Source organism: Petaurus breviceps, unplaced genomic scaffold (assembly GCF_028583685.1).
Source record: "Petaurus breviceps papuanus isolate PSGF00001 unplaced genomic scaffold, PetGlider_PUasm1.0 90925, whole genome shotgun sequence".
NCBI classification, from domain to species: Eukaryota; Metazoa; Chordata; class Mammalia; order Diprotodontia; family Petauridae; genus Petaurus; species Petaurus breviceps.
Genome location: NW_027187380.1, coordinates 20,075,321 through 20,095,570, shown reverse-complemented (window position 1 = coordinate 20,095,570; position 20,250 = coordinate 20,075,321).

Sequence of the window (20,250 nt, the reverse complement as noted above, 5' to 3'; positions counted from 1 at the left end):
GCTCTCAAATTATCTCTTTCCCTTTCCTGGTTAGCCCAAACTTCTCATAAACTCATCTATATAATTTTCTTTCCTCTCAGTAGCTTCTTAACTCTCTATTAATCTGACTTATACCTGATCATTCAATTGACATTGTTTTCTTCAAAGTTAACAGTGATATCTTAATGGATAAATCTAATGGCCTTTCCCTAAACCTCATTGTTATTCTCCATACATACAGCCTTTGAAACTGTTGATCATGCTTATTTGCTTGATGCTCTTTTTTCTAGGTTACCATGACATAGATTGCTCCTGATTCTCCTCCCATCTGTCAACCACTTCTTCTCAGGTAACTTAATTGGGTTTTCATATAGTTCATGAGTGCTAACAGTGTGTGTGTGTCCCTTGAATTTGTCCTGAACCTTCTTTTCTTTTATCTCATCACTTCCTGTGAATTCAATTTTCATTTCTATGTAAGTGATTCTCAGATCTATTTATCTATCCCTGAATTTCCAAACTGACAATTGGATATCTCAAACTGGATGAGCTATGGACATCTTACGTTCAACATGTCCAAAACTCAATTCACCATCTTTCCCTCAAAACCCAAATCATTTCTAAGCTTCCCTATCATTGTCAAGGGTACCACTATCTTCCCAGGCTTACAACCTAGGAGTTATCTTTGAATCCTCACCCTCACCTTCTGCAAGCAATAAGTTGCCATATCATGTAATTTCTATCTTCACACTATCTCTCCTATATTCCCCCTATTCACCTCTGACACTGTTACTATTACAATGTAGGTCTTTATCACCTCAGACTGGGACCTTTGCAAAAGTCTTCAGATGTTCTCTCCTTCAATTCTCTCATCACTCTAATTCATCTTCCCTTCAGCTCCTTAAGTGGTATTTCTAAAGCACAGCTCTGACCATGTCACTCTTATATCCTGTAACAAAATGTAATGATTCCCTACTGCCTCAAAGTTCTTCCAGGAAGGGTTTTTTTTAAGTCCTTCAGTCTCATGTTACCTTTCCAGTCTTCTTATATTTTACTCCCCTTCATATGCTTTATTATTCAGTGTAATGGTAATGAAATTTGAAGTTCTCTTTGTATTGCTATGCTGACAGGTACTTAGCACCTAATTTCAAATTAAGCCTCTGTTAAAGAAAAAGAAGGTATGAACCCCTGTTGCTGACATAACAGAAAGGGGATGAACAGGGAGGAGCAATACTGTATATAAGGAAAAACCCCAGCTGGGAAAGTCAGATCTTATAGCGGTGAAGCTTCTCCTGAGGGCCAGTAGAGCTGCTGAGGACTTCTGAGAACCATTCAAGCTGCTGAAGACTTCTGAGAGCCAGCCAGAGATGCCAGAGGAGTCATAACTATGGTGTCAATACTTTGTCTGTTTGTGGCTTTTATTAATCCTTGACTTCCCAGGAATAGAGACTGTGAAGGATTTAAGGTGCCCTGGACACTGTGAGCTTCAGTGTGGAACAAGAAGTTCACAGAGAGCTGGACAAGGAGCTGGGAGCTGTCTACCTTTGAACCCGGGTGAAAGTTGGAGCTGGGACCATGGATGTGGAACCAGGGAAACTGAGAGCTAGCCTTGAGTCAGGATGAAACAAGACTTTACTTGGATACTATGTATTGACTGAGATTATGATTTACTGTGACCTAGGGGAGGAGAACTTTGACTTTTGTACTTTGTGATTGAATTAAGGACTCTGAGATTGACTAAATGAATGTACTTTGTTTATGATTGGAAACTAATCTCCAATTGAGACTATTCCAGGGGTGGAGTACTTTGACTTTTGTATTTTGTGTCCCTTAAGGAGGCAAGCCTTATATTTGCAGTTTATAAGCTTTGGAGGACTTCAAGTATAGGCCCAAATTTCTGTTTTCTGAGGATTAGATTACATATGGAGAGGAGAAGCCCATCACTCATGAATATCACTGGAGGATGATTTGTTTTTGTCACAACTCACATGTATAGTCTTCTGGGAAGTGATACAGCAGTGATTTCCTTTGGCGAATGGAATCCCCACACTGATAAAATTTTTCAACACTAAAAGTAGGTAAAGAAGGTGGGGGGCAGGGGGAATACATGGAAGATTTTCCATCCTAAAATGGATTATTTTCTTTTCTTCAACCTAGTTTAGGTTCTGGATATACTTTATGTAACATTGCAGTAGGAATCTGAAGGTTTGGCCTAATTTAATTTAATTCAATTCTACACTTTATTAACCATCTACTACATCCCATGCAACACTTATGATACACACCAATGTGCACAAACACACTCACACACACACTCACACACTGACACACATAGTTGCCCTTGAGAAACTTACATCTGACAAGGGGAAACTGCCATTATTTTAGTCACAGCTTCTGGAGATGAGGGAAAAGAAGTTGTTTTACTGATGTACAAACAAATGCTTTGGTGTAACCAATTTACACTCTTAACATCCATTTAAAGATCCATCTGGTTTGGATAAAATATTTTTACTTCCCTATAAAATTCTATTCCTCATTTCCTTTAATCACTAGAGGAATTACTTTATTAATATGTCCATCTTACTACTCCTTATACTTGGATCCTTCATACTCACACTCAGTCAATTAACATTTATTAAGTGCCTGCTTTGTTCTTGGAGTATGGGAGATGTGGAGATTTCAAGAACCTAAAACTTTCTCAGCACCATAATGAAGCACTGAAGGAGAACTTTAATAGAGGAACACAGGATATACCTGTTCAGTAAATACGTACTGGTGCAATTGCTCCTAAAGTTTGTACAACCAATTAATTTTATATGTGTGTATACTCCATTTTGTTAGGTTCCAAAGCACAGATTTTTTTTTTCCCAAAGCTGAATAATATAATTTTGTTTTTACAATTTTTTTTAACCAAACAATGTATGTTGATGGTGATTTTTTTTTTTGTACACTGAAAAAATTGGTCCATTAAAGAAAGATATCTACTTAATGGTCTATGTTGTCTGGGTCAGAGAAAAGCATGCCAGATCCCACTGTTTTCACTTGCATAGTACAATGGAAATTGTAGTTCTTGCCAGAACAGTAAGGTTTAGTAACTTTGAATTTGGCAGGGACACAGTCTAGTACATATCATTGTCCAAAGGTGGCTGGAAGGAAAATCTGAGAGATTTTTTTAGAAGCTTGAAAAAAAGAGTGAGTTTAATAGAAACCAATCAGGGATCATTAGAAGTGATTTTGTTTTCATCCTCAAAAGTGAATATAGGACAATCAACAGAAAGTCATGTCTGGCCAAGCACCTCAGTTCTTTCAAAGCATCTTGTTAGGATTTTTGGCACAAACAACAGCATCTGGTTTTGGGGGTAAGTTTTGCATTTTGAGCTGCTTGGGGCATTTCTCCACATTACAGTAAATTGAATGCCTCATTGCTCTTCATCAACAGCACTGAGAAACATAAAAATACCCAAGAGATCATTTAAAGTCTATTTTTTTAAGTAAGCAGCCTTTCTAGGCAAGAACAGTGTTTTGTATTTTAAGTACTGTCATCACCTGTAAGAAAAAAGAATACAGTGTATTTCCATTTTTGAGTTTGAGTTTAAATTTTTGAGTTTATTTTTTCTCTTTAAGCAATCAGAGTTAAGTAACTTGCTCAAGGTTAACACGGCCAGTTATTTTTGTGTGGGTGCCGAGTATCTGAGGCCAGAACCGATCCCAGGTCTCCTGAAGCTGGGGCCGGCGCTCTTCTGGGAAGTTTTTTTTTTTTTAAATAATAACTGGGCATGGTCCATTTTTGTAACTTTCTAAGTTACTACAAATTCCTTTATACAAACATAACACATTAAGCAAATGGTGGAATTTGCCATTTTTTCTAGCTATAAGGCAAATGGTCAACATATTAAATAGATATTCCTTTGTAGAAAACCATTTGAGGATTCCTAAATTTCTGAATAAGATCATGGAAAGTTCTTTGAAAAATAAGTTTTTAAGTCTCAGAACATAGTTTAATCAAAGTACAAAGAGAAAAAGAAGAGTTCTTTAAGTAACCAGAGAAGAGGAGTTGGCTTTATCTTTCTTTCTAGGTTTGTCTCTTCCATAATTCTTTACAAAGGGGTTTGAAGTGGCATACTCTATGGGAATGCTTTGAGACTAGATAAGCAACAGACTTAGTCAACCATGGGACAGTGGCTATAAGCAATGTCACTACTATATATTTCTTCTATATTCTTCCATTAAATTTTAGAAAATTAGTTATAGAAATTCATAAAATAGCCACTATTTCCATGTCTTTTGCCCCATTGATGTTCTTAATGGATTGTAATGAATAATTTTTAGCACATGAATTTTGCTACAAAAAGGAGCTTTCTTCCTAATGGATTCGCAACAAATTTTTTTAGCTCTTGAAATATTTAATACATGTGGACCATAGTGTGTGGTTTTAGATGAGTCAATTAATCAACAAGCATTAACTAAGTGGCTAATATCTGCCATATACAATGCTAGATGCTGGGCAAAAATATACATAATATATTTCTTCCTTTCATGCAGTTTATATTCTAATTTTACTCAATAAAAAAAACCTTTATTCTTAATAAAAGGATATTGAAATAGGACTTTAAAATAGTCTTTTGGGATAATTTATAGTGCAATAAAATATATAATTGTATACAAATCTTCAAATTAAGAAAGGCATTTTGAACAATATTTTGAAGATTTTGACACACAAATGTAAGAATGCACTATAAAGATTATTTTAGAACTTTGCTGAATTGTGAATACAAATACATGCAAAAATGCCAGAAATGTATCAAGGAAAGTAATAGAGACATGACCTTTCTTCTTGGACTTAGTTTGTCTTTGAATTATCCTAAGCCATTCATCTGTACAAGAGAGTAAAATTAACTGGGGTTCAATAATTGTGCCCTAATTTATAGTGTGTTCCTCCAAGATTTTAAATGAGAAATGTATAGAATGTCCAATATTTACTAGGCTTGAATAGGAAGAGCATTTAAAAAAATAGTAATTCCTGAGAGAATAAGAGAGGACAACCCAATGCATTTTGCCAATCTCATCCAAGGATTTATCCTTTTTTTTGGATGGGGGAGGCAGGGCAATTGTGGTTAAGTGACTTGTCCAAGGTCACATGACTAGACACATGTTAAGTGTCTGAAGTCAGATAGAACTCAGGTTCTCCTGACTCCAGGGTCTGTGCTCTGTTCACTGCACCACCTAGCCACCCCTATAACTTTTCTAAAAGCAATGGTGTAAGCCTATCAAGTTTAAACTAACAAAGACATGGCAGGACTTCTGGGAGACAAGATGACAGAGTAAGCAGCAAGTCACTCTCATTCTCCCTTACTGATCTTGAAACCTGAAGAAAATACCACCCCAGGAAAAATCCTGGAACAGTAGAACCAGGAGAAAGAAATAGTGCAGCAGTTTTTTAGTTTCTGAGGTTAGGGGAATTAACGGGAAACATCCCACTTGCTGTGGTTGAAGGGGTTCAGTATAGGATGGGAGGTGTCTCAGCAACCCAGCAGAAAGGGCCACCTCATCAAACTACTCGGAGCTCCTGAGCCCTAGGGTGGAAGAACAGATGAGGGCCAATACCAGGACCATCACTTTCTCCCTTTCCCCCACCATATGCCTTCCCACAGCCAGGATAACCAGCAGACACCAGCACAGAGAATCACCACTTGCATAGAACATGGATTTCCAGAACTGGCTGAGCCTACCCATGCTCTAGCACAGCCCCGAGCAATGGCTCCCTTGATCAGATCATCTCACACCCACACCTCACCCTGTAAGCTTCAGTGTAATCCAAGGGAAATGCAGTAAACCCCACTTGACATTGGTAAACACCTGTCACCACCACCAACTCCAGTTCAGCACCAGGTAAGCTACAGTCTCTATAATCTCCAGCTGCCAGAAGCTGATGACCCTGCCAAAAAAAAAAGCCAATAATCAGGCCCCTAACGTCCAGCACAAGAATTGTGGGAGAGAGCCCTATATGCTACAGAAGTTGAGATTAACTTTAAAAGTAAGGAAAAAGTCGAACACTATGAGCAAGGAGCAACATAGAAATACTAAGAAAATAGTTTCTTATTATGGTGACAGGGAAGATCAAAACACAAATTCAGAAGAGGACAGAATTTTTACTATACCCAAATCTGAAACCTCAAAGAAGACTATGAACTGGTCTCAAGCCCAAAAACCTTCTGGAAACAGCTCAAGAAGGATATTAAATGTCAAATTTGAGAGGTAGAAGAAAAATTGAATAATTCCTTCAAAAATACAATTGACAAAATAAAAGGAAAAAATACACTGAAGAAAACAACTCCTTTAAAAATAGAATTGGCCAAATGGAAAAGGAGGAACAAAAGCTAACTAAAGAAAAAAAAAATTGTTAAAAATTAGAATTAAAGAGCCAAGATGGTGGAGTACACACAGGACCTACACATTCTCTGGCTCCCACCACCTCCAATACATGTAAAAAATATACTCTGAATAAATTTTTGGAGGTACAGAACCCAAATAGTGACAGCGAAAAATAAATCTTGCACCGAAGGCAGTCCAGCCGGCCGACAGGAAGGGTCAATCCCACTGGACAGGGAACTGCACACAGTCTTGCATGAGCCTTTTGTTTCTGGCCCCAGGGCAGGCCCAATCAGCAATTGCTAGAACAGACTTCAGGATAGTGAGTGACAAGCAGCTGTAGTAGTTTCCAGACTTCTCAATCCATGCATGGCCAGTACAAGGTCAGTGTGGAACTAAAAGATCAGTGTGGAACTCTGTTGGAACTGGGTGGAGAACATTGCAGTCGAGCCCCTGCCCCTGGCTCAGAGGAGTGGCAGAGGTGCAGGGGCTGCAGGTGCTGTCACATGGCTGCTGACAAAGCTCCTGGCCTCCATATTGTAGGGGGACCAAGCAAACATTCATTTTGCTTTAACCTGCTTGGAACTAGATTGAGGTCTTGGGTGGTAGTCCTGGGGTGTGTGGCCAGTGAGCCAGAGCTTGTTTGGGCTGTAGAGAGGGTGCCCTCCTAATAGTTCTGTCAGCTGCAATAACTACACCAAATTGAGACAAAGCTCTCCCCATTTTGGAATCAGAGATCTACATTGGCAAAGAGGTAAAAAGACAAGTAATTGGCTGGCAATGTGAGCAAGCTGACAAAGCATAAACAGACCATAGAATACTTTTTAGGGGACAAAATGGATCAAGACATGGAGCAGGAGGAAGACAGTGCAGCCAGAACTCCTGCATCAAAAGCCTCTAAGAAAAATATGAATTGATTACAGGCCATGGAGGGATTCAAGAAAGATTTTAAAAATCAAGTGAGAGAAGTGGAGGAAAAATTGGGAAGAGAAATGAGAATGATGCAATAAAATCATGAAAAGCAGGACAACAGCCTGCTAAAGGAGATTGAAAAATACACCTAAGAAAATAACAACTTATAAAATAGACTAATTCAAATGGCAAAAGAGGCCCAAAAAGCCAGTGAGGAGAAGAATGCTTTAAAAAGCAAAATTGGCCAGATGGAAATGGAATTTCAAAATCTCACTGAAGAGAATAACTCCTTCAAAATTATATTGGAGTGATTGGAAGGTAATGACTTTATGAGAAATCAAGATAAAATAAAACAGATGAAAACAAATGAAAAAATAAAAGGCAATGTGAAATATCTCATTGGAACTACCACTGATCTGGAAAATGAATCCAGGAGAAATAATTTAAGAATTATTGGACTACCTGAAAGCCATGATCAAAAAAAGAGTCTAGACATCATCTTTCAAGAAATTATCAAGCAAAATTTCCCTGAATTCTAGAACCAGAGGGCAAAATAGAAATTGAAAGAATTCACCCATCACCTCTTGAAAAAGATCACAAAAAGAAAACTCCTAGGACTATTATAGCCAATTTCCAGAGTTCCCAGGTCAAGTAGAAAACACTGCACACAGTCAGGAAGAAACAATTTGAGTATTGTGAAAACACAATCAGGATAACACAAGACCTAGCAGCTTCTACATTTAGGATTCAAAGGGCTTGGAATATGATATTCCAGAGGTCAAAGGAGCTAGGACTAAAATAAAAAATCACCTACCCTGAAAAACTGAGTACAATGCTACAGGGAAAAATATGGTTATTCAATGAAATAGAGGACTTTCAAGCATTATTGATGAAAAAACCTGAGCTGAAAAGAAAATTTGACTTTCAGATACAAAAAGCAAGAGAAGCTTGAGACAGTAAACATGAAAAGAAATCATAAGGAACTTATTAAAATTGAACTATTTACATTTCTACATGAAAAAATTATAATTGTAACTTATGAGACTTTTCTCAGTATGAGGATAGCTGAAGGGAATATGTATGTATGTATATATATACATATATATGTATATATATGCATATATACATGTATGTATAGGAAAGTATATGTTTATATAAATATGTATGCGACTGTGGGCATTTGTATGTCCATGTATACATAGATAGAGGGCACAGGATGAGTTGAATATGAGAGCATGATATCTAAAAAATAAAATTAAGAGGTGAGAGAGAAATTAATTGGGAGAAAAAAGGGAGTGATAGATTAGGGTAAAATGTCTCATATAAAAGAGGAAAGAGAAAACTATTACAATGGAGTGGTGAAGGTGAAATGGAGGCAGAAAGGTGAAAGGGAAGGGGACCACCTGATTCTCATTGAATTTATCCTAAGGAGTGAAAGACATACACACTTAATTGGCCATCTTACCCTTCAGGAAAATAGGGGTGTAGGAGATTAGAGGGGGGAGGATAGAAGGGAGGACAAATTGAGGGAGAGTATAGTTAGCAGCAAACATTTTTGAAAGGAGATAGGGTCAAAGAAGAAAATAGAATAAGTATGGGGCAAGATAGGATGGAGGGAAATACAGTTAGTTTTCCATAATATAATTACTATGGAAATAATGTGGTTAACTACACATGTAAAATGTGTATTGAATTGCTTGATTTACCATTAAGGGTGGGTAAGGAGGGAAGAAGGGAAATATATATTTATATGCATGTATATATATATATATATATATATATGTATGTATGTGTGTGTGTGTATTCCCTTCAACTATCCTAATACTGAGAAAAGTCTCATGATTTACATGTATCTTCTTTCCATGTAGGAATGAAAAGTTTAACTTCAATAAGTTGCTTATTATTCCTCTGTCCTGTTCACCTTTTCATGCTTTTCTTGCTTTTTTAAAATTTGAAAGTCAAATTTTCTGTTCAACTTGGGTGTTTTCATACCCACACACATTCATATTTATATATTCGAACGTGTATATATATATTCATATTTATATATGTTAATATATTTATATATATTTTCCTTGAAAGACAGTGACTTGGCTGTTTTTTTTATCATTGCTTTCAGGTAGTCAAATTATTTTTAATTTATCTCTCCTGGATCTATTTTCCAGGTCAGTGCTTTTTCCGGTGAGATATTTCACATTGCCTTCTATTTGTTCATTTTATTTGGATCTGTTTAATAGTATCTTGATTTCTCATCAAGTCACTTGCTTCCATTTACTCCAATCTAATTCTGAAGGAATTTTTCTTTTCAGTGAGCTTTTGAGATCCTTTTTCCATCTGGAAAATTTGGCTTTTTAAGGCATTCTTCTACTTACTGCCTTTTTAAGCCTCTTTTGCCATTTGAGTTAGTCTATTTTTTAAGGTGTTATTTTCTTCAGTCAGGTTGTTGACTCTCTTTTCATGTTTTTCTTGCATCATTCTCTTCCCAATTTTTCCTCCACTTCTCTTATTTGGTTTTCAAAGTCCTTGTTAAGCTCCTCTATTTCCTGTAACCCATTCATACTTTTCTTGGAAGCATTTGGTGCAAGAGTTCTAACTTTGCTGTCTTCTTCCTTTTCTATGCTTTGATACTTTTTGTCTCCAAAAAAAGGAGTCCAAAGTTGGATTGCTGGGATAGCTTTGCTTCCTTTGCTTTCTGTTGTCACTCAATTGCTTGACTTTTGAGATTTTTGCCACAGTAGAACTCTGCTTCCAGAGAGGAGAGCTTTGCTCCAAATTGCTAGGGTTTTCACAGCTGCTGGAGCTCTTATTGGGGTGCCTTCTCCGAAGCCTCCACTTGCTCTGGAATACAGGTCATGCCCCCCAGGACCTCCACCCTAGATAGCAATCCAGATCCAAGCAGGTTAAAGCAAGAGTGATTTCCCTTCAGACTTGCTTCTTGGTCCCCCGACAATCTGCAGGCCAGGAGCTCTGAAGCAGCTACATGGTGACAGTTGCTGTGCCTCAGCCACCTCTTGTCCCAGGGGTAGAGGCTAGACCACACTCCTGGACCCCCTTTTCCCACAAAGTCCACACTGAACTCTCAGTGAGTCTTTGGCATTTAGTGGTTGATAATTCTGGAAATTGCCACAACTGCTGGTGATCCACTCTCTAGAATTCCCTCTAGCTGGGGTTGGTTATGGCCACACTGAGGCTAAAGCCACAGACTTATGTGGGGATGTGCTAGACTCCCAGTTTTCTGAGATGTACCCTTCTTGCTGGCCTGTGGGGCTGTCTTCAGCGGGAGGTTTGTTTATCTCTGTTACTTTTTGGGTTCTGTAGCCATAAAGTTTCTTTAGAGTCATTTTTATAGGTATTTGAGGTGGTTATGGAGGGGGCAAACAGAGTTTTCCTGCTTCTATGCTGACATATTGGCCCCCATACCCACCCTATTCCCACCCCTCCTTAATTTCTTAAGTTTGGGTTGTAAGTATTACTAAGGAGTGTGGCAGAATTCTTCATCAAGGTGAGTTCTTTTTTCCTATTCTTTCTTTCCTTTACTAGTTATTTTACAACTACATATATTTCATTTTCTGAGATTGGGTTATTTAAAATTTCTATGAGGTCTTTTAATAGTATGGGCATTTTATGTTTTGGAAGGTATTACTCTATTACTGCTATATTCTCAGTTTTGTTAGCATATTATTGTAAATAATATGTTTTGAATATTTTTTTAAAATTTCTTCTGGTTTTACTGGGATTTTACCTGTTCATTTGGTAGTATATTGTGTTTATTTTTTGCTTTTTTATTTTGTTTTAGATAAGCTAATGGTTTATTGTTTATAAGTCATTTCAAAGAGCCAGATTATAGTTTTATTTATTTATTATTATATGTTTTTTTCTTTCCAATTTACCTATTCCTTCTCCAATTTTTGATATCTCCCAATTTGCACTTATTTAAGGTTTTTTTATTTTTAAATGAAGATTTAATGAAATATTTTTAATGAATAATGACAATAAAAATTAATAATTAATGAAATATTTAAATGAAAATTTTCTAAATTTTAAATGCATTTCAGTTCATTACTTGTCTCTTTTTCCACTTTGTTAGTATATATTTTTGAGGCTATGATTTAGTCCCAGAGGAATAGACACTTTAGTAACATCCCAGGAAATATGCTAAGTTGTTTCACCATTATAATATTTTTACATAATTTTTAAATGTTTCTATGATTTGTTTGTTTACCTGCTCATCATTTGTGACTTCATCATTGTCTCTGTTTTGGTCAGTGAATTTTGTTTGTGGTCTCTAAACCAATTATTTTTATGTGTTATGATCTATAAAGGATTTATTACTTCTCCCTTTTTAATTGTTAAGACATTCTTGTGTCATAGGGCATGGTCAATTTTTGCAAAGTTCTCCATGTTTTAAAGAAATATGTATATTCTTATGCAGTCCATTTTAAAAGAATCCACAAGGATTCTTCTAGGCTTGGAGACAAGATAGAAATAGGGCCTCCCCAAAAGCTCTGGCTCTTACCACCTCCAATACAGTAAAAGGAGACTCTGATCAAACTTTAGAGCTACAGAACCCACAAAATGAAACAGAGAAGCTAACCTCCTGCTGAGGACAACCCAGCAGGCTGGCAGGAATCTGCTAACTCAGAGCTCAGGGAGCCCAACACAGACCCACAGCCAGGTTTTAGCCTGAGGGTAGGCATGATCATCAGCTCTCTGGAGGGACTCCAAATCACCAGCAGCTGCGGGGGTCAAGAATTATCAACACATAGATGCAAAGGACAAAGTGAGAGATCAGTGCAGTGTGGACTTTAGGACCCAGTACTTGGGAGTGTGTCGGCTTTTGCCCCTGTAGCAAGAAGCTGCCAAGTGCTGCAGCACAGCTGCCACCATGTGGCATCTTCAGCTCCTGGCCTACAGAGTGTAGGGGGACCAATCAACCAGTCTGAGGGGTAATTGCTCCTCCTTTAACCTGCTGGGATCTGGATTGTGGTCCAGGGTGGAGGAGCTGGGTTTTGTGACCAGCTTGCCAGAGCATGTGGAGGCTTCTGAGAGGACACCCAACAAATACCTCAGGTAGCTGAGAAAACCCCAGTGTTTGGAATGAAGCTCCCGTCTGGTAGCAAAAAGCTACCTACTGTGGCAAAAAGCCCAAAAGTCAAGTAATTAAATGGCAACATGACCAGGCAAAGAAAGCAAAGCAAACAGAAGAATCCAACATTAGACTTCTATTTTGGGGACTAAAAGGATGAAAGCATGGAACAGGAGGAAAACAGTGAAGTCAGAAGCCCCACACCAAAAGCTTCAAAGGAAAATACGAGCTGGTTACAGGACATAGAGAACCTTAAGAAGCAGATAAGAGAAGTGGAAGAAAAAAATTGGAAGAGAAATGATAATGATGCAAGAAAATTATGAAATGAGAGTCAACAGACTCACTAAGGAAAATAAAACATTAAAAAACAGACTAACTGAAATGGCAAAAAAGGCTCAAAAAGGCAATGAGCAGAAGAATGACTTAAAAACCTGAATTTGCCAGATGGAAAAAGAATCTCAAAAGCTCACTGAGGAGAATCATTCCTTCAGAATTAGATTGGAGCAAATGAAAGCTAATGACTTTATGAGAAAAAATGCTGTTAAACAGATCCAAAAAATGAAAGAATAGAAGGCAATGAGAAATATCTCATTGGAAAAACCATTGTCCTGGAAAATAGATCCAGGAGAGATAATTTAAAAGTTATTGGACTACCTGAAAGCCATGATCAAAGAAAGAACCTAGAAATCATCCTCCACAAAATTTTCAAGGAAAACTTCCCCGAGGTTTTAGAACCAGAAGGCAAAATAGAGCTTGAAAGAATCCACTGATCAACTCCTAAAGAAGATCTGAAAAAGAAAACTCCTAGGAATATTATAACCAGGTTCTGGAGTTCCCAGATCAAGAAGAGAATATTGCCAGCAGACAGGAAGAAACAATTTGAATATTGTGGAAACACAATCAGGACAACTCAGGATCTGTCAGCTTTTACACTGAGGGATTGAAGGGCTTGAAATATGATATTCTGGAGGGCAAAGGAGATGGGATTAAACCAAAAATCACCCTCCAAGCAAGGCTGATTATCATATTTCAGGGGAAAATATTGTCATTCAATGGAATAGAGGACTTTCAAGCATTATTGATGAAAAGAGCAGAGTAGAATAGAAAATTTGATATTTAGATAAAAGAAGCAAAAGAAGCATGAGAAGGCAAACAGGGAAAATGAATCATAGGAAACTTATCAAATTTGAACTTTTAACATTCCTACATGGAAAAAAGGTAATTGTAACTGATGAAACTTTTCTCAGTATGAATATATACATATATCGGAGAGTATACAGGTGTATGAATACATATGTGAACGTGTGTATATATGTTTACAGGTATACATGGATAGAGGGCACAGGAGCAATTTAATACGAAAGGATGATTCTTAAAAGTTGAAATTAAGAGGTGAGAAAAGAATATATTGAGAGGAGATGGGGAGAGACAGAAAGGGGTAAACTATCTCAAATAGAAGAGACAAGGGAAAATGGTTGCAATGGAGGGGAAAATAGGAAGGCAAAAGGGAATGGGTCAACTTTATTCTCATTGAATTTGGCTCGGGGAGGATATAACATATACATTAAATCAGGTAGCTCATCCTACAGGAGAGTATGGGAAGAGAATGAGAGGGGGGATGATGGAAGGAAGGGCAGACTGGAGGGAAGCGTAGTTGGAAGCACCCACTTTTGTAAAAGGATGGAATCAAAGTAGAGATTAGAAAAAATGGGAATTGAGATAGGAAGGAAGGAAATCTAGTCAGTCTTTTCCAATATGTCTACTCTGTTAAAGTTTTGCATTAGCTACACATGTACAACCTATACTGAAATGCTTATCTTTCCAGTAAGGGAGGGAGATAAGGGAGGAAGGTAATGAATCTAGAATTCAAAGTTATAAAATCAAATATATACTATTATTAATACTATTTTTACATGTAATTGGGAAATAAATATTCAGGCAATGAGGTGTAGAGATCCAACATGCCCTACTGGAAAAGTTGAAGGGTGTATGGGAGAAGAAATGGGAGAGAGAAGAATGGGGAAGGGGATATCCTGTGTGACTGCTTTTTTGGGCCGATTGGTTGGGCAAAAATGGGGAGAAAATTTGCAACTCAAAATCTGACAGAAATGAATGATGTAAATCAGAAGTCAATGAAGCATTTGAAAAATGGATAAATTAGTATTCTTCCTTTATCTATAGGTGGAGCAGGGGAAAAAGAAGAGAGATCATTCAGAAATGAAAATAAAATAAAATTGCATTCATCAGAGAAACAAAACAAAACAACAACAACAAAAAGAATCCACAAGTTTTTATCCACCATTTGGTTCAAGTTCATATTTCCTTTTTGTTTATATTTCACTTTGAATTATCCAGATTTGAAAGAGGAATATTGATGTCTCCAGTAATTATTGTGTTACTGTCTGTCTTCTTGTAGCTCAGATGATTCTATTGAGAATTTGGCTGCTAAGGTCTTTGGAGTATATATTTATTACTAATACTGCTATGGTTTGTTTATGGTTCCTTTCAATATAACAGTTTTGTTGTGGAATAGAAATGTGTACACACACACTCATACACACACATATATGTCTAGGATGGTATATGGCTATATGAATAAATATGTGAATGTATGTATGTAGGTGTACATAGAGCACACAGGACCAATTTAATAGGAAGTGATGATACTTAAAAGGGAAAATTAAGAAGTAAGAAAGGAATATAATTAGAGGAGATGGGGAAAGACAGAATGAGGTAAATTATTTCATATAGAAGAGGCAAAGGAAAATTGTTAAAATGGAGGGAAAGAACAGGAAGGCAAAAGGGAATGGGTCAACTTTATTCTCATTAAATTTGGCTTAGAGAGGGAATGACATACACACTAAATAAGGTATCTCACCCTATAGGAAAGTATGAGGAAAGGGAATGAGAGGGGAATAATGTAAGCGAGGGCAGGCTGGGTGGGGGGAGGGAAGTTGGAAGCACTCACTTTTGAAAAGGGACAGGATCAAAGTAGAGAATAGAACAAGGGGGAGGTGGGATAGAAGGGAAGGAAATATAGTCAGTCTTTTACAATATATCCACTATGGAAATGTTTTGCATAGCTACACCTGTACAACCATACTGAATTGCTTATCTTCCCAGTAAGGGAGGGTGACAAGGGAGGAAGGTAATGAATGTGGAATTAAAAGTTTTAAAATCAAATGTTTAAAAATATATACATATATGTATGTATGTGTGTGTGCATATATATCTATATATATGAATATATATATATATATATATATACTATCATTAATATTATTTTACATGTATCTGGGAAATAAGATATACAGGCACTGGGGCATAGAGATCCAAAGTTCCCCACTTGAAAGTCAGAGGGGGTATGGGAGAAGATATGAGAGAGAGAGAGGGGATATCCAGTGGGATCGCTATTTTGGGGTGGTGGGTAGTGGAAAAACGGGGAGAAAATTTGTAACTCAAAATCTTGCAGAAATAAATGATGTAAATTAGAAATTAATAAAGCATTTGATTAAAAAATAGTTTCCTTGCTTATCTCTTTTAAATTTTTGAAGTTTGGTTTTTGCTTTGTCAGATAACATGATTCCAATTTCTGGGTTTTTTAAATTAACTTGATGCATATTGATTTTTTCATCTTTACTCAGTTTTATTTTGTGTCAGTCTTTGCTTTTAAATGTTTTTCTTGTGAACAACAGTTTGAAGAAGTCTGTTTTATTTAGTCTGTTACTCCTTATTGAATTATTTCATGCATTCATATATAAAGTTGTGAGTTGACTTCATATTTTTCATTTTCTTTAATTTTATGAGGTTGAAATGTGAGTTATGGCTTTCTCCTCCTTCTGTAAACAAAGTGTTATGATCTTATAATTATTTTAACTTAATATTTTTTAAGGTGGCACTTTATTCCCATAATCTTGGTCCCCTCTTCTCCTTTATTGACCCATTCATTGTGGGGCTGGGGTATATGAGTGTTCAGGGAAGACTAGTACCTCTGGTGTGAAGGCTGTCAAGTCATTTTTCAAGGATGCTTTCTGCTTTTGGTGTCCATCTGCCACTCAACTCTCATTTGTGACTCCAAAAAGCTGCAGCATGTACAGTGGCCACACCCCAGTAAATTGTTTTGGCAGATCAGCTAAACAAGGGTGAAAGTCTTTGAGAGACCTCAAAAATCCTTCCATTAGTTAAAATGGTATCTACTGCAAATGTCTGAATACTTCCCCAGTAGAAAAGGAATATATGAACAATTTGTTCAAATGGGCCATAAAGGTAGAGGAAGCAGGATGTGTAGAGCAATTAGAGCATGATTAGACATAAAAAGACACTATAGGTCATCCACTGTATCATGAGCATCATCAGGCCTCTTGACTTTTGTCTGTCAACTCTGTTGACTCTGCAACAGACTAACAACTTACCTCACATTAATCCAATTTATATATGAGTCAAAAGATATCACCCACACCTCTTTACTATTTTATTTATCTCTAAGTCCTGTGATGGCCAAAGAAGCAGGTGTGAATACACTGGGAACTGTAGTCACAGCCTTACATACAGGTGGCACAGGCTTTAGGGTTATTTTCTCACTGGACTGAAGCATCAGCGGGATTTGGCAGCTCCCTGGGTGTCAGAGCAGCCTGTTTGTTAAAATATTATACACACACACACACATGCACACATATATATGTATATATACATATATATTCATTTTAAATTTAAAGAAAATTTGAGAAAAGAAAAAAATTTTCATGTACACAGCAGAATATGATTCAATATAAAACAATAACTTTCCATTTCAAGAAAACATATGTAAGGAAGTTGCCACATGTGGCAAGAGGAAGTTATCCACTTAGGTGATGTAATGCCAAAGAAAGGCAACTTCCAAGGTTCAGAATACCAGCATCATAACTCCATTTAATTCAGTGACAAATTAAGGCAAAACATTCAAAGAACAGAGAAAATCAAAATACAGCATTCACCAAGTATAATTAAATAATTTACAAGTTCTACTTTACCCCTGGGCAGTACATTCATTTAGTCAATCACAAAGTCTCTCTTCTCAAATGGAGATTAAGAAAAGTTTCCAATCATAAACAAAGTACATTCACTTGGTCAAGCACAGAGAACAGAAAGTAAAGTTTCCCAACCCTGGATCACAACTGAATTACAATTATCATCAGTTATTGTATCAGCAATGCCATATTCACAGTGCCTATAGAGATTATAAATATGCTGATATAATTATCCATCACAAAACACATCAGGTTTGCCATTTGGGGAAATAAACTAGAAAATTTATTAAGATACCAAAAGACTGAGTCCCAAAACCAGAAAGTGAAAGCCATCAGAGTAGTTATGACATTGGCACAGGTAGATAAAGTAGAAAGCACCCACATTCTCAAGCCTTTAAAACAGAACAGGCTACCTCAGGCAAAGGTCCTCCTCTCCCCACTCACAGCAACCATCCAGCACGCTCCCAGCAGCTCTGGCCTCCCGGCAGTGCTCAGCCGGAGTCCTAACTCAAAAACAAAAAAAAAAAGGCAACTGCCGCCAACTGCCAACCACAGGACCATTAGCTCGGCTTTTTTTTTTTTCTTGCTCTGCTATGTCAGCACGTCCATGGGGCAGGGGAGATCTTTAAATCCCATAACCCTTACATTCGTCCCCAAGATCTTTCATGTCCCTTACTTGGCAAAAATACAGTAGGAATAACTGGTGTCAACAAAATTTCACAACAATATAACAAGAATAGCACACAATAAATACAAAAAACCATATTTTAGGGTGGGGCTTGAGCACAAGCTCCCCATCATTCCCCCCACCCCAAACAAATGGGGCCCCAAAATCTTGTGGTAAGGGGTGAAGATCTCTTCTTCTATGGCTACTTGCTGCTGAAATCGGATGTAGAGCTGTCCCTGTCCTTAGGGGTCCCATTTGAGAGGTCAGTTCTTAATATGCTTGATGCCAGGTCCAAGGGTGACACATCACAGTTGCAGACAGGGGGTGACATCCAGCTTAAGCTATCAGGCATCTACAGATGGAGGGTACCAAGCCTGTGGAAACAAATCTAACAAACAAGGTGAACAAACAAAAAATCAAGAACAATAACCAGACTATTGTAGCCTCACTCACGGTAGAATAAATGATTTAAGGGTACAATTTTGTAATCATCTTCTCCAGAATAAACAATAGTTACAGTGTTATCCTTCCCATATGCTATAATCTCTGCAGCCTTTTTAATTCATCCAACTGTTCAGCCACAATCCTGTGACAAATAGTGGGGCTATGTATGTACCCTTGTGGCAAGCGAGTGAAAGTATATTGTCTACCCTGCCAAGTGAAAGCGAAGTGGTCCCATTGTTTAGAGTCTATTGGGATGGTGAAGAAGGCATTTGCCAAGTCAATAACTGCATACCAAGTCCCATCATATTTCTGTATCCTTTCTATTAAGGTGATGGTATCTGGAACAGCAGCATACAAAGAAGGAGTCACCTTATTCAACTGTCTATAATCCACAGTCATTCTCCATGTCCCATCTGATTTTCTTACTGGCCAGACAGGATTATTCCATCTTGTGGTTGTAGGGACTAACACTCCTGCTTCAACATATTCCTTTATAGTAGTGGCAATTTCATCTTGCCCACCTGGCACACGATACTGTTTTAAAGTAATTACTTCAGAAGGTTCAGGCAAAGTGATTGGGTCCATTTTTAGTTTTCCTACTAAAACTGTATTAATTCCTATCTTCCTCACAGCAAATTGGTATCTTCCTTCAGGTAAATTCAGAGTCATGCCTCTCAATACATCTATTCCAATGATGTATTCAGGAATGGGTACAACAACCACAGTATATTCCTTCTTAGGTAACTGCCCAATTTTCATTGTTATTTTAACCTGTCTGGCTGATATTTCAGTGCCTCCTAGACCTGTGATAGTAATAGGAGTTCCATGTTTAAACTTATCAGGGTTTCCATAGATAAGTGTGGCCTCAGCCCCAGTATCAATCAGTGCCCTAGTCACAGTAGTTGATCCATTCTTCCAATATATTGTTAAACCAATATGGGGTCTGCAATCTCTTCTGCATATTTCTTTTATCTGGGCTGGGGCTTGGCCTATCTCCTATTCCCCCTGAAGGTGGGGCAAACTTGGATACAAAGATTCAGATTCAGAAATACCTGCGGGGGTGGTTCCTGCTTCCCTGTTCATTCTAATGCTAAGTACCTTTTCTTGGTACAGCTTATGCAGCTCTTCAGTTGGAATACCATCTATTCTTCTAAAATCCACCCCAGCTCTTAATAGAGCAGTAAACAGTTCCCTTCTTGTGGGTCTATTTTGTCTCTGAATCCTCTGGCTGTTTACTCTTCTCTCTCGAGGCAATTTGTCTTTTTCCCATTCCCCTAAATCGCCTAATTGTGAAATCTTATCCAGCACCTCTGAAAGAGGGTGCCCTATTTCTCCAATTAAAAGAGTCAGAATTAGGTGCTTATATGCAGGAGGAGCCATCTTCACTATGATATTTCTATGAGGAACTCCTAGGGGGGTATCATAATATGCATTTGCATCTCCAATCAGGATAGCAGTTTTCATTACCTCCTCCTTTAGCTTTCTCATACAGTCTCTAAGTGAGTACCAGGGTCTGTCTCCCCTAGGCCACATAGATTCAGTTGGATATTGCTTTTTGCAACCTTCTGCAGCTAAAGCTAGAAGATTCGTTTTGTTATTTCCTCCTTGCATATGGTGATCCCTAAAATCCTGGTGTACAAAAGGATTCTGACTGATACTTATGAATTTTAAACAGTCCTCATTGTCCAGTGTTATTCCTCCTGCGCCTTCATCAGTGATTCTTACTATCCAAGACACTAAAGACTCCCCCATTCTCTGGGTAAATCTACTCAATATATCAGTGATCTCCT